This window comes from Eumetopias jubatus, unplaced genomic scaffold (assembly GCF_037043125.1).
Source record: "Eumetopias jubatus isolate StellerSeaLion01/CBP00866 unplaced genomic scaffold, mEumJub1_p1.0 scaffold_9, whole genome shotgun sequence".
In the NCBI taxonomy this organism is placed as follows: Eukaryota; Metazoa; Chordata; class Mammalia; order Carnivora; family Otariidae; genus Eumetopias; species Eumetopias jubatus.
Window position 1 is genome coordinate 112338986 of NW_028274815.1, and position 19979 is coordinate 112358964.

At 41.2% G+C, this 19979-nt stretch overlaps 1 pseudogene across 1 annotated transcript in view; it reads left to right on the top strand.

Moving 5' to 3' along the window:
• Window positions 1-19979, top strand: part of LOC114220730 (signal-regulatory protein beta-1-like) — a 96463-nt pseudogene that overhangs the window by 508 nt on the left and 75976 nt on the right. Inside the window, exon 2 of the transcript XR_015768990.1 lies at window positions 2223-2451. The product of XR_015768990.1 is annotated as a signal-regulatory protein beta-1-like (transcript). The remainder of the gene's footprint in view (window positions 1-2222; window positions 2452-19979) is intronic.

Genomic DNA, 19979 nt, shown 5'->3' on the forward strand with positions numbered 1-19979 from the left:
CTCACTCCAGAGCCAGGCACTCAGAGATTCATAAAGAAGATGCTTCTTGGTCCCCCCATGATATTCATCCTAAACGTTTCCAATTAGTAAAGCCCAGGTGAGACCAAGTGGTGTCAGAGAAGCCTGGGTGCCTGGTTGAGGTGACGTAGCTTTAAGATCTCAGTGGGGGATGCGGTTAATTCATGTCCTGAGCCCAAGGACTTGAGGTGGAAGGGGCTGTGCAGAGGGTGGTGGAGGCTGTGATGGATCAGGACTGAGCAGATGGGTCTCAGCTGTCAGCTCTCTTTGGGATGGTCTCAGTTGAGCAGAGCCACCACGCCCAAGGTCATGCCTGAGAAACTTCCACATTCAGTGGCTCATCAACATGGGGATGTAAAGGTCCAGCCTCTCACCCCAGCCCAGGACCAGTCTGAAGGAACATCTTAACACCACAGCTTCATGGAAGATTGGCTGAGGTCTTTTTTGGTACTTCATGGCAACTGAACTTCTAAACAATCCTGCTCCCTCCTCCCTTCTCCCTTCCACCACTGGATCCTAAAGCACTCCCTGAAAATGACCTGCTTGTTAATATTCATCTCAGTGATGGTTTCCCAGGGAACCTGATGTGGAAGAGAGAGGCTGTGGTGGGTACCAGAAAAGGTGTGGATCCTTTTGTCTCTACGGGCCAAGCCAGTCATGGGAGGATGGATTATTTATACTACCACACCAGATATCATATACAACATACCAAATACATATGTCATATACCACATACTACCTACCAATTCCATGTCATTTAAATATACCACATACCATATACCACATGCCACATGCCAGATACTATATAGCACATACCATATCCCATATACCAAAGAGTTTTATACACAAGAGCAATGAAAATCAGAAAAACTGTGTATGCCAGAAAGGTGTGCACTCAAATCTGTGTGTAGACAACCCTCGATGAAGTAGAAGGAAGGGCTTAAAACAGGGAAGAGAAGTTAGGTGTAGCCTATTAGGAAGTAATAGTTTTTATTCATGCAGGAGATGATGATGGAGATGGTGATGTAGATTCAAGAGGTATTTAGGAGGTAAAACTAACAGTACTGGGTATGGGACAGACACGAGTAGACAAGTGAGTGTGGAGAACATGGGTCCCTTCTTCACTTGACCAAATGGGCAGAGGATTGCCACATACTGAACAGCATGTAAGTGGAGAAGAGAAAGTCCAAGTGCTGCCTAAGAAAACAGTTTTGACTATTTGAGCTATAGAAATGAAAATTTGAAGGTTAAATAATATATAGGTCAGCCTCCAAGAAGTGAACTCAGGATTGGAACCTAAATTTCATCTGCTTATAAAACCAAGGCTCTTGACTATCACGGCACTAAAAATCCCAGGCTCTGAAGAGTTTAGAGTTTCATGGCAGGTGTGAAGTCTCCTTAAGTTGCGGTAGAAGGGTAGGTTGTTGGAGGCTGGTGGAAAGATCCTGTCCAGCTATAAACAGGGGCCATGGAGGGCTTCTCAGCATGGAATTCATCATCCCAGAGCAATGTGATAGGATGGTGACATCACGGGAAGGGAGTCTTCTCATTCCCCATAGGCAGTTTGGGGCTGCTCTGCATTCTCCTCTTGTTCTAACGCTTCGCCTGGCCTTAACATCCTCTTGATCCCTAAGAAGATATGGGGCTCACAAGGAAGCAATACCAAAATAACCCTAACAGTCATTACCTGACTACGGACCCGTGGACATTAAAGGGCACTCGCTGAGTGTGGGCTGAGAGTCCCTGGACATAACCTTTGTGCTTGGACAGAGCCCGTTCCAGAGGTGAGAAAGAATGAGGCCAATACGCTGGTTCCTCTCTCTTTCTGAGGGCATTTCTCAAGTCCCTCCACTCCCTCCCTCCAGAGCTGGCCCAAGACCCAGCACAGAGAGCAGAGGCCACCCTCACCTTCCAACACACGCCGTGTATTGCTTTCCCTCTTGCAGAGGGTTCCCCCAGCCCCACTTTCCCTGTATCCCCCACCATCCTCTAAATCACAAATCATCATCATCTCCAAAACTCTAACCTCTTTCCCACACCATATCTCTGGGCCTCTAAGTCAGCAGGTGTACAGGTTGGGGAGACCTCAGATAGGATGAGGCTCAGGAAAGAGCACAAGTCTATGGATGTCATGCCCTTGACTCTGGAAGTCCCAAGCATTTCAAACAGCAACTTCTGCACTTGTGGTCTCCTTGTCTGTGCAGTTGGTAATCTTGAAGAAAAAGCGTTGCAGTCCCATGGTCCTCTCTTCACAATCCCCTTCCGCCGACATGATGGAGGCAGGGAGTGTCTTCTCTCCTCAGAACACAGAGTCCTGGGCCTCTCCAAGACAACACTCAGACAACACTCAACACCACAACGATGCCCATCTCTTCTTCCCACCCTGCCCACCACTTTCTTCTCCGCTGTGGACTCTGCTTCTAGGATTCACAGGTAAGCGGGCTCAGGTTTGAGGTAGGGACTCCCTTATGCTTGTTTACTGTGTTCTCCTCACCCGTTTACCTAGAATTTCTTGGGGGAGAATTTTTCAGTCCTAGCCAGAATTTATAGAACTAGAGTGGAAGGACTCCCAGCTCACAAATCTTCCAGTGTCCGTGTCTGTTCAACACCCTTTTGTTGAGGGAATGGACACACCCCCATGGTCACAGGCCTGGTCCAACACACACGTTAGAGCTCTCTTCCTCTCCCCCTCTACCCGAACAAAGATCCTGTCTTTTTAATTTATTACCACCAACAGATGCTACCTCTCAGTGGAGAAAAAGTTTGGAAAACATGAAATTATGAAGCAAGAAAAGAATCCTCAATGTTTCCATCCAAACATAATCACTGTTTAAAATTAGCACAGGTTTACATGCTCATGGAACATTGGCTGGAAGTGGTCACTAAAGGTCTCTCTGGGCCAGTGATGGAAGCTGAACCCTGCAGGGTCTCCAGAGACCTAAACAGTTCTGTGTCTGCTTGCTGAAAAAGCTAAACAAGCATGTGGAGTCTCTTCCCCAAGGCCACTGGTCCATGTTGGCAGAGGCTCTGAGTCCCAGTTGCCAAAGCAGAAGGCTTGAGGGATTCAGATCAGATGAAAGAGGAAGCCAAGACCATTATCTGAGTAAGGAAGAAGGAAGAAACCTTAGATGATTTAGAAAAGAGTAAAAACTTTTGAGACACCTGGACCCACTGGAGCATGTTAGCAAACATTTACAGAGAAATTCAAACCAATTTTGTACAGTATCTCCCAGAAAATAGAGGAGGAAACACTTCCCTACTCATTTGATGAGGGCATTATTACCTTGATAGCAAAACCAGATAGACTGTATATTAAAAACGTACCTACAGACCAATACCTCTCATGACTCTAAATGTAAGAATCCTCATAAAATGTTGTCAAATAGACTTTCACAATATGTAGTTATATACCATGACTAAGAAGGATTTATTCTGGGCATGCAAAACTGTTTCACTGCTTAGCGATCAATTATTGTAATCTATCACATCAACAGATTAAAAAAGAAAAATTGCATGATCATATGAGTTGATGCAGAAAAAGCAACTGACAAATCTAATACCTGTTCATGATACAAACACTCAACAAACTAGACATAGCAGAGAATTTCCTCAATTTGATGAAGAACATCTACAAAAAAATCCCTGCAGCTATCATTATACTTCACGGCAAAACACCAAGTTTTTTTTTTTTCCTAAGATAAGGACTGAGGCAAAGATGTCCCTTCTCAGAACTCTTATTCAACATAGGACTAGAAATTGTAGGCAAGAGAAGGACAGGAAGAAATGAAGGAAAGTGAAGGAATGGAAAGGAAAGGAATGTACATTGAAAAGGAAGAAATGAAACATCCCTTGTTTGCTGATGACGTGATTGTCTACATAGAAAATCCCAAAGGATCTAATTATAAAAACAAAACTCTAGGGTTAATAAGTGAGTTCAAGAAGGATACAAGATAAACACACAAAAATCAATTGTGTTTCAATATAATAAAAAGACACATAACTGGTTCCATCAAGACCCCCCCAAAAAAGAGAAATACATAGGTATAAATTTCACATATGTGTAAGACCTATATAAAGGTCAGCTAGAAAATTGATCACAGCAATCAAAGAAGAACTAAATAAATAGAGATACATCCCATGTTCATGGGTAGGAAAACTCAATGTTGTAAGGATGCCATTTTTTCCCAACTTGACTTATGGATTAAATGCAATCTCAATTAAAATACGAGCAAACTATTTTATGGATATTGACAAACTGATTTTAATAGTTTAAGGAGCCAGAAGTCAACTCAATGTTGTGGAAAAACAAAGTCAAAAGACTGACCCCCCCCAAAAAAGGAGACTGACACCATTCAGCTACAAGTCTTCCTAGAAGCTACAGTAATCGAAACAGTGGCATTGGTGAGAGAATAGACACACAGATCAATGCAACAAAATAGAAAGCCCAGAAATAGACCCACATAAATACAGCCAAATGAACTTTGGAAAAGGACCAAGATAATCTTTTCAACAAATGTTGCTAGAATAATTGGATATCTAGGCATCCATGTGGGAAAAAAAAAAACTGATTCAAGACACATGCCTAGAAATCAGTGGCATTCCTATACACCAACAGCAAGACAGAAGAGAGACAAATCAAGGAGTCGATCTCATTTACAATTGCACCCAAAACCGTAAGATACCTAGGAATAAATTTAACCAAAGAGGCAATGGATCTGTACTCAGAAAACTATAAAATACTCATGAAAGAAATTGAAGAAGACACAAAGTAATGGAAAAACGTTCCATGTTCATGGATTGGAAGAAGAAACATTGTGAAGACGTCAATGCTACCTAGAGCAATCTACACAGTCAGTGCAATCCCCATCAAAATACCATCCACTTTTTTCAAAGAAATGGAACAAATAATCCTAAAATTTGTATGGAACCAGAAGAGACCCCGAATAGCCAGAGGAATGTTGAAAAAGAAAAACAAAGCTGGCGGCATCACAATTCCGGACTTCCAGCTCTATTACAAAGCTGTCATCATCAAGACAGTATGGTCCTGGCACAAAAACAGACACATAGATCAATGGAACAGAATAGAGAGCCCAGAAATGGACCCTCAACTCTATGGTCAACTCATCTTTGACAAAGCAGGAAAGAAAGTCCAATGGAAAAAAGACAGTCTCTTCAACAAATGGTGTTGGGAAAATTGGACAGCCACCTGCAGAAGAATGAAACTGGACCATTTCCTTACACCACACACAAAAAGAGACTCCAAATGGTTGAAAGACCTAAACGTGAGACAGGAGTCCATCAAAATCCTAAAGGAGAACACAGGTAGCAACCTCCTCGACCTCAGCCACAGTAACTTCTTCCTAGAAACATCGCCAAAGGCAAGGGAAGCAAGGGCAAAAATGAACATTGGGATTTCATAAGATAAAAAGCTTTTACACCGCAAAAAAAAAACAGTCCACAAAACCAAAAGACAGCCGACACAATGGGAGAAAATATTTGCAAATGACATATCAGATAAAGGGCTAGTATCCAAAATCTATAAAGAACTTATCAAACTCAACACCCAAAGAACAAATAATCCAATCAAGAAATGGGCAGAAGGCATGAACAGACATTTTTCCAAAGAGGACATCCAAATGGCCAACAGACACATGAAAAAGTGCTCAACATCGCTCAGCATCAGGGAAATCCAAATCAAAACCTCAATGAGATACCACTTCACACCCGTCAGAATGGCTAAAATTAACAAGTCAGGAAACGACAGATGTTGGCGGGGATGCGGAGAAAGGGCAACTCTCCTACACTGTTGGTGGGAATGCAAGCTGGTGCAACCACTCTGGAAAACAGTACGGAGGTTCTTCAAACAGTTGAAAATAGAGCTACCATACGATCCAGCAATTACACCACTGGGTATTTACCCCAAAGATACAAATGTAGGGATCCGAAGGGGTACGTGCACCCCAATGTTTATAGCAGCAATGTCCACAATAGCCAAACTGTGGAAAGAGCCAAGATGTCCATCGACAGATGAATGGATAAAGAAGAGGTGGTATATATACACAATGGAATATTATGCAGCCATCAAAAGGAATGAGATCTTGCCATTTGCAAGGACGTGGATAGAACTGGAGGGTGTTATGCTGAGTGAAATAAGTTAATCAGAGAAAGACATGTATCATATGACCTCACTGATATGAGGAATTCTTAATCTCAGGAAACAAACTGAGAGTTGCTGGAGTTGTGGGGGATGGGAGGGATGGGGTGGCTGGGTGACAGACATTGGGGAGGGTATGTGCTATGGTGATTGCTGTGAATTGTGCAAGACTGTTGAATCACAGATCTGTACTTCTGAAAGAAATAATGCAATATATGTTAAGGAAAAAAAAGAAGAAGATAGCAGGAGGGGAAGAATGAAGGGGAGTAAGTCAGAGAGGGAGACGAACCATGAGAGACGATGGACTCTGAAAAACAAACTGAGGGTTCTAGAGGGGAGGGGGTGGGGGGATGGGTTAGCCTGGTGATGGGTATTAAAGAGGGCACATTCTGCGTGGAGCACTGGGTGTTATGCGCAAACAATGAGTCATGGAACACTACATCAAAAACTAATGATGTAATATATGGTAACATAACAATAAAAAAATGAAAAAAAAAAGACACATGCCTAACAGCCTTCATAAAAATAACCCAAATGTAAAACAGAAGACTATAAAATTCCTAGAGTAACATAGAAGAACATCTACATGACCTTTGATATGGAAATTACTTTCTTTTATAGATTGACTTCATATTTGAAGCAGTTTTAGGTTCACACCAGAATTGAGCAGAAGGTACAGAGATTTCCCAAGGACTCCCTGCCCCCACACATCACAGCCACTCCCATTATGAATATCCTCCACAGAGTGATACTTTTATTACAAATGATGAACCTACACTAGTATGTCATTGTCATCCAAAGTCCGTAGTTCACATTATGGTTCACTCTTGTTATTATATCGTCTATGGGTTTGGACAAATGTAGAATGATATCCACCTTTATAGTATTGTACAAAGTAGCTTCACTGCCCTAAAAATCCTCTGTGTTCTGCCTATTCATCTCTTTCTACCCTAACCCCTGGGAATCACTGATATATTTATTGTCTCCATAGTTGTGCTTTTTCAGAATGTCACATAGTTGGAATCACACAGTATGTAGGCTTATCATTTTGATTAATAATAAGCACTTAAGGTTCATGCATATCTTTTCAGGGCTTGATAGCTCATTTCTTTAACCACCGGATAATATTCCACTGTCTGGGTGTACCACAATTTCTTTATTCATTCAGCTACTGAAAGTCATCTTGGTTGCTTTCAAGCTTGGCAATTAGAACTAAAGGCACTACAAACTCTGTGGGGGAAACTGCTCCAGGTCTCTCTCCTAGCTTCTGGTAGCCTCGGGTGGCCCTGGGATTTTACGTGGCCTTCTCCTAGTGTCTTCACATCATCTTCCCTCTGTGCATCACAGCTAACCTAAGCTGTGCCTGAACTCCTGGTCCACAGGGTCTATGAAATAATATATGTTTTTTTAAACCACTAGTTTGTGATAATTTGTTATTCAACAAGTTTCCTTGTGTATGTAGTGCCTACTTATGCCCCAGGCCATCCTCCTAACATGATGCAGAAGAAAGGTACCTTTCTCCTTTCTGCACATTGGTCCCCTTCCCATCATCACATATGGCAAACCAATTTGTAATATTCCTAAATTTATGCCAGTCCATGTTGCCAAAAGAGTGTGTAAATAGACCCCAATTTGATGTAGAACCAGACCCTCAGAATATCTTGGGCCAAACATAGAACATGAGAAATGACGCAGATTTTTCAAGTGAAAGATTCCAGGTGTACCAGCATGACACTCTCCTCAATACCACTCATTCTTTTATCCATGCATTCCTCCATCCACCCAGGCATCAAGCATGCATTCACAAGCATGCAGTGCACTCTCACATTCAGCCATGCATTTACTCATGCATGCATCTGTTAACAGATACCTGAATCCTCCTCTGGAGCAGAGCATGCAGGAACAGTTGGGGACAGTTTGTGTATAACACCCAGTGCTCCATGCAATACGTGCCCTCTTTAATACCCATCACCGGGCTAACCCATCCCCCACCCTCCCCTCTAAAACCCTCAGTTTCTTTCTAGGAGTCCATAGTCTCTCATGGTTCATCTCCCCCTCCGATTTCCCCCCTTCCTTTGTCCCTTCCTTCTCCTAATGTCCTCCATGCTATTCCTTATGGTCCACAAATAAGTGAAACCATGTGATAGTTGACTTTCTCTGCTTGACTTCTCTGATGTAGCATAATCTCCTCCAGTTCCATCCGTGTTGATGCAAAAGTTGGGTATTCATCATTTCTGATGGCTGAGTAATATTCCATTGTATATATGGACCATATCTTCTTTATCCATTCATCTGTTCTTTTTTTTAATATTCTAGTTCTACTAGAACTATTTTCTACTGAAAATTCTAGCATAGTTAGGATACCATGTTATATTAGTTTCAGGTGTAGAATATAATTTTTCAACAATTCTGTACATTACTCAATGCTCATCCTGACAGGTGTATTCTTAATCCCCTTCACCAATCACCCATTCTCGCACCCACCTCTCCTCTGGTGACCATCAGTTTGTTCTCTATAGTTAAGAGTCTGGTTTTTGGTTTAACTCTTTTTTTTTCTTTGTTTTGTTTCTCCAATTCCACATAGAAGTGAAATCAGATGGTGTTTGTCTCTCCCTGACTGACCTATTTCATGTCGTGTTATACTCTCCAGTTCCATCCACGTTGTTGCAAATGGCAAGATTTCATTCTTTTTCATGGCTGAGAATATACCATTGTATATATTTACTATCTCATACTTACCCATTCATCTACGATGGTCACTTGGACTGCTTCCATAATTTGGACGAACACATTTTACCTTTTTACAGAGCTTCTGCGAGTATGCTTTTATTTTAACGCCTATGCATTTTAAAATCATTACATGGAATAAACATTTTTCAGTTCTTAAATATATAAGAAATACATTAAAAATCCTTAGTCCTTAATCAGATCTTTGCAAAATATTCACATTTTGCTGTGATTGTTCTGTTTCTTTCAAAAACAGTGTCCTGAATTTGGAGTTTTTCATTCTCAAATTTGATTTTATAATTTTGCAACATACTATCAATCCTTAAGCAATATACAATATTACTTGCATGTTTTAATTTTATATAAATGCTGTAATAGTGTATACAGCATTCTAGAACTTTTATTTTTATGCTCAACACAGTTTGTGAGGTTTCTTCATGTTGCTATATGTAACTCCATTTTATCAATTTTCCACGGTTCTGTAGCTCCCTAAGAATATGCTACAAATTAGGGATTCTTCACAGGATGGTATGAAAGCTCTATCTGTTGTTTGGGTAATACAACTTTGCAATGAGCATTTTTCTCTCTGTTTCCATGGGCACAAGTAGGAGCGTCCCTTTAACTCCTCTGCTTTGGTCCACAGAGCAGGAGTGTTAGTGTCCTTTGGGAGCTTTTGTAATACAAAAAAAAATTTTATTTTTTGATGAGATTTTGTTCTTTCCATTTATACCTTTGATCTAGCTTTATCCTCCTGAACTGTGCGTGTGTGTGTGTGTGTATATTATAAATGATAGGGATCTTATATTTTTTCTTCCTTTGGGATAAATTATCCAGCACTCACTAGTTGGCACAGACACGTTTGCCATATAGCAAACCACCCTATAAATGTGTTTGGCTATTGCGGACACTGCTGCTATGAACATTGGGGTGCATATGGCCCTTCTTTTCACTACATCTGTGTCTTTTTTTTAATAATTTTGTATTGTTATGTTAATCACCATACATTACATCATTAGTTTTTGATTTAGTGTTCCATGATTCATTGTTTGTGCATAACACCTAGTGCTCCACGCAGAATATGCCCTCTTTAATACCCATCACCAGGCTAACCCATCACCAGGCTAACCCAACCCCCCCACCCCCCTCTCCTCTAGAACCCTCAGTTTGTTTTTCAGAGTCTATCGTCTCTAATGGTTCGTCCCCCCCTCGGACTTACTCCCCTTCATTCTACTCTCCTGCTATCTTCTTCTTTTTTTTTTTTCTTAACATATATTGCATTATTTGTTTCAGAAGTACAGATCCGTGATTCATCAGTCTTGTACAATTCACAGTGTTCACCATAGCACATACCCTCCCCAATGTCTATCACCCAGCCACCCAATCCCTCCCACCCCCCACCACTCCAGCAACCCTCAGTTTGTTACCTGAGATTAAGAATTCCTCATATCAGTGAGGTCATATGATACATGTCTTTCTCTGATTGTAAAGTCCCCCACTATTATTGTGTTGTTGTCAATGTGTTTCTTTGCTTTTGTTATTAATTGCCTTATATAATTGGCTGCTCCCATGTTAGGGGCATAGATATTTACAATTGTTAGATCTTCTTGTTGGATAGATCGTTTAAATAGGATATAGTGTCCTTCCTCATGTCTTATTACAGTCTTTGTTTTAAAATCTAATTTGTCTGGTATAAGGATTGCCACCCCAGCTTTCTTTTGGTGTCCATTAGCATGGTAAATGGTTTTCCACCCCCTCACTTTCAATCTGGGGGTGTCTTTGGGTGTAAAATGAGTCTCTTGCAGACAACATACTGATGGGTCTTGTTTTGTAATCCAATCTGATAGCCTGTGTCTTTTGATTGGGGCATTGAGCCCATTTACATTCAGGGTAACTATTGAAAGGTATGAATTTAGTGCCATTGTATTGCTTGTAAGGTGACTGTTACTGTATATTGTCTGTGTTCCTTTCTGATCTATGCTGCTTTTAGGCTCTCTTTTTGCTTAGAGGACGTCTTTCAATATTTCTTGTAGGGCTGGTTTTGTGTTTGCAAATTCCTTTAGTTTTTGTTTGTCCTGGAATCTTTTTATCTCTCCTTCTATTTTCAATGATAGCCTAGGTGGATATAGTATTCTTGGCTGCATATTTTTCTCGTTTAGTGTTCTGAAGATATCATGCCAGTCCTTTCTGGCCTCCCAGGTCTCTGTGGATAGGTCTGTTGCCAATCTAATGTTTCTACCATTTTAGGTTACATATCTCTTCTCCCGAGCTGCTTTCAGGATTTTCTCTTTGTCTCTGAGACTCATAAGTTTTACTATTAGATGTCGGGGTGTTGACCTATCTTTATTGATTTTGAGAGGGGTTCTCTGTGCCTCCTGGATTTTGATGCCTGTTTCCTTCCCCACATTAGGGAAGTTCTCTGCTATTATTTGCTCCAATATACCTTCTGCCCCTTTCTCTCTTTCTTCTTCTTCTGGGATCCCAATTATTCTAATGTTGTTTTGTCTTATCATATCGCTTATCTCTCAAATTCTGCCCTCGTGATCCTGTAGTTGTTTATCTCTCTTTTTCTCAGCCTCTTTATTTTCCATCATTTGGTCTTCTATATCGCTGATTCTTTCTTCTGCCTCATTTATCCTAGCAGTTAGTGCCCCCATTTTTGATTGCACCTCATCAATAGCCTTTTTGATTTTGACTTGGTTAGATTTTAGTTCTTTTATTTCTCCAGAAAGGGTTTCTCTAATAACTTCCATGCTTTTTTCAAGCCCAGCTAGTATCTTTAAAGTCATGATTCTGAACTCTAGGTCCGACATCGTACTAATGTCAGTATTGAATAGGTCCCTGGCAGATGGTACTACCTCTTGTTCTTTTTGCTGAGATGATTTTTTCGTCTTGTCATTTTGTCCAGAGGAGAACAGATGAATGAGAGAACAGAATGCTAACAGGTTAACAACGTCTCCAGAAAATATACTCTATACAAATCAGAAAAGACCTGAAACCAGGGGACAAGAAAGGGAAAGAAAGAAGAGAAAAAAAAAAAAAAAGGAAAAAGAAAAAGATAAAAACAAACAAAAACAGAGCAAAACAAAACAAAAACCCAGAATATGATCAAATATTATCAGGCTAGTGCATAGATCAGTGCCACACACTAGCTTTTGGGCATATTTTGGTCTGTTAGAAGAAAGTGCCTGCTAAAATTTTAAAGGAAGAAAGACTTATATATGTACAAAATAAGGGTTGATACAATGGAGGGATGGCAGATGACTTAAAGATGAAAATTATAAAAGATTTTATAAAAGGACTTGATAAGTTGTTTTTAAAAAGAAAGAAGAAGATTTAAAAAGAAAAAGAAAAAAGAAAAAAAAAGGGAGAGAATGTGATCAGGCAGGAGACTAGAACAAAGCCATATACTAGTGATTTAGGGTATATTTTGATCTGTTAGAAGAAATTGTATCTCAAAATTTTAAACAGAGAACAACTTATATATATATATATATGCCAAAAATAAGGGTAACTACTATGAAGGGATAAAAATATGACTCTAAAAATGAAAAATAAAAAATGTTTTTTTAAAAAAGGGATTGATAAGATGTTGTTTGAAAAAGGGAAAAAGAAAAATTCAAAAAAAAAACAGTTAAAAAATTAACTTTGAAAAACTAATGAATTATGGTAAAAAAGCCATGAATTCTTTTTTTTTTTTAAGATTTTAGTTATCTATTCATGAGAGACAGAGGAGGAGAGAGAGAGGGAGAGAGAGAGGGAGAGAGAGAGAGAGAAGCAGAGGGAGAAGCAGGCTCCCAAGGAGCAGGGAGCCCGATGCGGGACTCGATCCCAGGACCCTGGGATCATGACCTAAGCCGAAGGCAGACGCTTAACCATCTGAGCCACCCAGGCGCCCAAAAGCCATGAATTCTATGTGCAGTATTCCCCTAGCGCTGGAGTTCTCCCGTTCTCCTTGATCGGTAAACTTGGTCTTGGCTGGCAGTTCCTGCTGATCTTCTGGGGGAGGGGCCTGTTGCCGTGGTTCCCAAATGTCTTTGCCAGAGGCGGAATTGCCTCGCCCTTGTCGGTCCGGGCTAAGTAAGCTGCTCCGGTTTGCTCTCAGGAGCTTTTGTTCCCTGCAAGCTCTCGGTACAGCTTTGGAGGACCAGGGTGAAAATGGTGGCCTCCCAATCTCCGCCCGGAGGAGCTGAGAACTCGGGGCCCCGCTCCTCAGTGCGCCCCCAGAGAAAAGCAGTCACTCCCGTCTCCCTGGTCTCCGGCCACACTGCATGTTCACTCGGTCTGTGATCGAGCGTTTCTATGTCTGGCACCCGACCCCGTGTGGAGTCTCCAAACCCAACAGATCGCTGCAGTGCACTTCCGTGCCGCTCCTCCCAGGGAAGGAAGGGGAGTCTCCCCAGCTCTGCCGCTTTTTGGGTCCCTGCTGGAGGAGCAGTGGCCCGACTGGGCTGCGGATCACAGTTTATGGCAACCCCAAGCTGAGAGCCCGCGCCTCGGCTCCGTCTCTGCAGCCGGCTTCCCCGCTCCGATACCTGGGAGTTCTGCCGCACTCAGGCACCCCCACTCTTTCTGTGACCCCGAGGGTCCTGAGACCACACTGTCCCACGAGGGTTCCACCCCCCGCTTAGCCACTGGAGTGACGTCCCTCAGTGGAGCCGACTTCTAAAGTTCTGATTTTGTGCTCCGCAGCTCTATCACTTGCCAGAAGCGGCCGACGGACGCCCCCTCCCCCTCCGTCTCTCCTCCGGAATATCGCCTTGGATTCACTTCTCTGCACATCCTACCTTCCAGAAAGTGGTCGCTTTTCTGTTCAGAGTGTTGTTACTATTCTTATCTTCGATCTCCTGTTGAGTTCGTAGGTGTTCAGAATGGTTTGATCCCTATCCAGCTGAATTCCTGAGACCAGACGAAATCCAGGTCTCCTACTCCTCTGCCATCTTGCTCCACCCCCCCCCAACTACATCCGTGTCTTTGGGGTAAATACCCAGGAGTGCAATTGCTGGGTCATAGGGTAGCTCTATTTTTAAATTTTTGAGGCACCTCCACACGGTTTTCCAAAGTGGCTCTACCAACTTGCATTCCCACCAACAGTGCAAGAGGGTTCCCCTTTCTCCACAACCTCTCCAACATTTGTTGTTTCTTTCCCTGTCCATTTTTGCCATTCTAACTGGTGTAAGGTGGTATCTCCATGTGCTTTTGATTTGAATTTCCCTGATGGCTAATGATGATGAACATTTTTTCATGTGTCTGTTAGCCATTTGTATGTCTTCTTCAGAGAAGTGTCTTTTCATGTCTTCTGCCCATTTTTTGACTTGATTATTTGTTTTTTGGGTGTTGAGTTTGAGAAGTTCTTTATAGATCTTGGATACCAGCCCTTCATCTGTAGTGTCATTTGCAAATATCTTCTCCCAGGCTGTGTGTTGCCTCTTTGTTTTGTTGACTGTTTCCTTTGCTGTGCAGAAGCTTTTTGTCTTGATGAAGTCCCAAAAGTTCATTTTAGCTTCTGTTTCACTAGCTTTTGGAGATGTATCTTGAAAGAAGTTGCTGTGGCCAATGTCGAAGAGGTTAATGCCTATGTTCTCCTCTAGGATTTTGATGGATTCCTGTCTCACATTGAGGTCTTGCATCCATTTTGAATTTATCTTTGTGTATGGTGTTAGAGAATGGTCAAGTTTCATTCTTCTGCATGTGGCTGTCCAATTTTCCCAGCTCCATTTATTGAAGAGACTGTCTTTTTTCCATTGCATGTTTTTTTCCTGCTTTGTCAAAGATTTTTTGACCATAGAGTTGAGGGTCCATATCTGGGCCCTCTATTCTGTTCCATTGATTTATATGTCTGTTTTTGTGCCAGTACCATGCGGTCTTGGCGATCACAACTTTGTAATATAGCTTGAAATTGTGCGACGTGATGCCCCCAGCTTTGTTTTTCTTTTTCAACATTTCCTTGGTGATTCGGAGTTTTCTGATTCCATACAAATTTTTGGATTGTTTGTTCCAACACTTTGAAAGACGTCATTGGAATTTTGATCAGGATGGCATTGAAGGTATAGATTGCTCTGGGTAGCATAGACATTTTAACAATGTTTATTCTTCCAAACCATGAGCATGGAATATTTTTTCCATCTTTTTGTGTTTTCTTCAATTTCTTTCAGGAGTGTTCTGTCGTTCCTAGAGTATAGATTCTTTACCTCTTTGGTTAGGTTTATTCCTAGGTATCTTATGGTTTTTGGTGCTATTGAAATGGAATAGTTTCTCTAATTTCCCTTTCTACAGTTGCATTTTTAGTGTATAAGAAAGCAACTGATTTCTGTGCATTGATTTTGTATCCTGCCACATTACTGAATTGCTGTATGAGTTCTAATAATTTGGGGGTACAGTCTTTTGGATTTTCCACATAAAGTATCATGTCATCTGCGAAAAGAGAGAGTTTGACTTCTTCTTTGCTAATTTGAATACCTTTTATTTCTTTTTGTTGTCTGATTGCTGTTGCCAGGACTTCTAGTACTATGTTGAACAATAGTGGTGGAGTGGGCATCCTTGACGTGTTCCTGACCTTAAGGGAAAGGCTCTCAGCTTTTTCCCATTTAGGATGAAATTTGCTGCGGGTTTTTCATAGATGGATTTTATGAACTTGAGGAATGTTCCCTCTATCCCTACACTCTGAAGAGTTTTAATCAGGAAAGGATGTTGTATTTTGTCAAATGCTTTTTCTGCATCAATTGAGAGGACCATATGGTTCTTCTGCCTCCTCTTATTAATGTGTTCTATCACATTGATTGATTTGCGAATGTTGAACCACCTTGCATCCCGGGGATAAATCTCACTTGGTTGTGGTGGATGATCCTTTTAATGTTTTGTTGGATCCTATTATAGCTAGGATTTTGTTGAGGATTTTGGAATCCATATTCATCAGGGATATTGGTCTGAAATCCCTCTTTTTGATGGGGTCTTTGCCTGGTTTGGGGATTAATGTAATGCTGGCCTCATAGAATGAGTTTGGAAGTTTTCCTTCTGTTTCTATTTTTTGAAACAGCTTCAGTAGAATAGGTATTATTTCTTCTTTGAATGTTTGGTAGAATTCCCCAGGGAATCCATCAGGCTCCAGACTCTTGTTTTTTGGGAGGTTTTTGATCACTGCTTCAATCTCGTTACTGGTTATTGGCCTACTCAGGTTGTCAATTTCTTCCCGTTTCAGTCTTAGCAGCTTATAGGTTTCCAGGAAGGTCTCCATTTCATCCAGATTGCTCAGTTTATTGGCATATAGTTGTTGATAATAATTTCTAATAATTGTTTCTATGTCCTTGGTGTTAGTCGTGATCTCTCCCCTTTTAGTCATAATTTTATTAATTTGGGTCTTTTCTCTTTTCCCTTGGATAAGTCTGGCCAATGGTTTATTGATCTTATTAATTCTTTCAAAGAACCAACTTTTAGTTTCGTTGATCAATCTACTGTGTTTCTGGTTTCTAATTCATTGATCTTTGCTCTAATCTTAATTATTTCTCTTCTAATGCATGGCTTAGGCATCGTTTGTTGCTTTTTCTCTAGTTCTTTAAGGTGTAGAGTTAGTTGTTGAATTCGGGATTTTTCTATTTTTTTGAATGAGGCTTGAATGGCTATTTCCCGCTTAGGACCGCCTTTGCAGTATCCCATAGGTTTTGGGCCGATGTGTTTTTGTTCTCATTGATTTCCATGAATTGTTTAAGTTCTTCTTTAATTTCCTGGTTGACCCAATCATTCTTGAGCAGAGTGGTCTTTAGCTTCCAAGTGTTTGAATTTCTGCCAAATTTTTTCTTCTGATTGAGTTCCAGTTTTAAAGCATTGTTGTCTCAAAATATGCAGGGAATAATCTCAATCTTTTGGTATCAGTTGAGACCTGATTTGTGACCCAGTATGTGATCTAATCTGGAGAAAATTCCATGTGCGCTCAAGAAGAATGAGTGTTCTGTTGTTTTAGGTGGAATGTTCTGTGTATATCTATGAAGTCCATCTGGTCCAGTGTTATCATTCAAAGCTCTTGTTTCTTTGTTGATTTTCACCTTATATGATCTGTCTATTGCTGAGAGTGGAGTATTTAGGTCTCCTATAATTAACGTATTGTTATCAATATGAGTCTTTATTTTGGTTAACAGTTGGCTTATGTAGAAGGCTGCTCCCATGTTGGAGGCATAGATATTTACAATTGTTAGATCTTGTTGGACAGACTCTTTAAGAATGATATAGTGTCGGAGCTGAGAGGAGCAAGATGGCAGAGAAGTAGGAGACCTGGATCTCCTCTGGTCCCAGGAATTCAGCTGGATAGGGATCAAACCATTCTGAACACCTACAAACTCAACAGGAGATTGAAGAAAAGAATGGCAACAACTCTCTGAACAGAAAAGCGACCACTTTCTGGAAGGTAGGATGTGCGGAGAAGTGCATCTGAGGCGATATTCGGGAGGATAGACGGTGGGGGAGGGAGCCTCCTTCGGCCACTTCTGGCAAGTGATGGAGCAGTGGAGCACAAAATCAGAACCTTTAGAAGTCAGCTCCGCTGAGGGACATTGCTCCAGTGGCTAAGTGTGGGGTGGAACCCTCACTGGGACAGTGTGTCCTCGGGACCCTTGGGGTCACAGAAAGACCAGGGGTGCCTGAGTGCGGCAGAGCTCCCAGGTATCTGAGCGGGGAAGCCGGCTGTAGAGATGGAGCCAAGGAGGGGGCTCTCAGCTCAGGGTTGCCATAAACCGCGATCCGGGGCACAGTCGGGCCACTGCTCTTCCAGCAGGGACCCAACAAGTGACAGATCCAGGGAGACTCCCCTTCCTCCCCTGGGAGGAGTGGTGCAGGAGCACCCCACAGGAATCGGCTGGGTTTAGAGACTCCACACCAGGTCGGGTGCCAGAGATAGAAATGCTCACTCACAGGCCGGGTGAGCACGGAGTGCGGCCGGAAACCGGAGAGAGGAGAGTGATTGACTGCTTTTCTCTGGGGGCACAATGAGGAGCAGGGCCCGAGTTCCTGGCTCCTCTGGGGCAGAGATTGGGAGGACGCCATTTTCACTCCCGTCCTCCAAATCTGTACGGAAAGTTTGCAGGGAACAAAAGCTCCCAAGAGCAAACCCGAGCAGATTACTGAGCCTGGACTGGCAAGGGCGGGGCAATTCTGCCTCCGGCAAGGACATTTGGGAACCACGGTGACAGGCCCCTCCCCCAGAAGATCCAAGAACAGCCAGCCAAGACCAAGTTTACCCATCAATGAGAACAGCAGAACCCCAGCACTAGGGGAATACTGCACATAGAATTCATGGCTTTTTTCCCATAATTCTTTAGTCTTTCAAAGTGAATTTTTTTTACCTGTCTTTTTTTTTTTGGAATTTTTCTTTTTCCCTTTTTCAACCAACATCTTATCAATCCCTTAAAAAAAATCTTTTTTATTCTTCATTTTTAGAGTCATATTCTATCCCTTCATAGTAGTTACCCTTATTTTTTGTATATATATATATAAGTTGTTCTCTCTTTAAAATTTTGGGATACAGTTTCTTCTAACAGATCAAAATATACCCTAAATCTCTAGTGTATGTTTTTTTTCTAGTCTCCTGCCTGATCACATTCTCCCCTTTTTTTTTAATCCTCTTCTTTCTTTTTTCAACAACTTCTTATCTTATCAATTCCTTTTATATAATCTTTCGTAATTTTCATCTTTACAGTCATATTCCACCCCTTCATCATATTAACACTTATTTTTGTACATATATAAGTTTTTCTTTCTTTAAAATTTTGGGAGGCACTTTCTTCTAACAGATGAAAATATGCCCCAAATCTAGTGTGTGGCACTGATCTATGCACCAGCCTGATCAGATTTGATCATATTCTCGTTTTTTTGTTTTGTTTTTAACTTTTTCTTTTTCTTTTCTTTTCTTTTTTCTTTCTTTTTCTTTCCTTTTCCCTGGTTTCAGGTCTTTTCTGATTTTTTTAGTGTCTATTTTCTGGGGACATTGTCACACTGTTAGCATTTTTTTCTCTCATTCATCTATTCTCCTCTGGACAAAATGAAAAGATGGAAAAAAATCACCTCAACAAAAAGAACAAAAGGCAGTACTGACTGCCAGGGACCTAATCAATAAAGACATTAGTATAAGATGTCAGAAATAGAGTTCAGAATGATGATTTTAAAGATACTAGCTGGGCTTGAAAAAAGCATGGAAGTTATTAGAGAAACCCTTTCTGGAGAAATAAAAGAACTAAAATCTAACCAAGTCATAATAAAAAGGCTATTAATGAGGTGCAATCAAAAATGGAGGCTCTAACTGCTAGGATAAATGAGGCAGAAGAGAGAATCAGTGATATAGAAGACCAAATGATGGAAAATAAAGAAGCTGAGAAAAAAGAGAGATAAACAACTACTGGATACGAGGGCAGAATTCGAGAGATAAGCGATACCATAAGACGAAACAACATTAGAATAATTGGGGTCCCAGAAGAAGAAGAAAGGGAGAGGGGCAGAAGGTATATTGGAGCAAATTATAACAGAGAACTTCCCTAATTTGGGGAAGGAAACAGGCATCAAAATCCAGGAGGCAGAGAGAAGCCCTCTCAAAATCAACCAAAATAGGTCAACACCCCGACATCTAATAGTAAAACTTATGAGTCTCTGAGACAAAGAGAAAATCCTGAAAGCAGCTCGGGAGAAGAGCTCTGTAACCTGCAATGGTAGAAACATTAGATTGGCAGCAGACCTATCCACAGAGACGTGGCAGGCCAGGAAGGACTGGCATGATATATTCAGAGCACTAAATGAGACAAATATGCAGCCAGGAATACTATATCCAGCTAGACTGTCATTGAAAATAGGAGAGATAAACTTCCAGGACAAACAAATCTAAAAGAATTTGCAAACACCAAACCAGCCCTACAGAAATATTGAAAGGGGTCCTCTAAGCAAAGAAAGAGCCTAAAAGTAACATAGACCAGAAAGGAACAGAGACAATAACAGTAACAGTCACCTTACAGGCAATACAATGGCACTAAATTCATATCTTTCCATAGTTACCCTGAATTTAAATGCGATAAATGCCCCAATCAAAAGAAACAGGCTATCAGGTTGG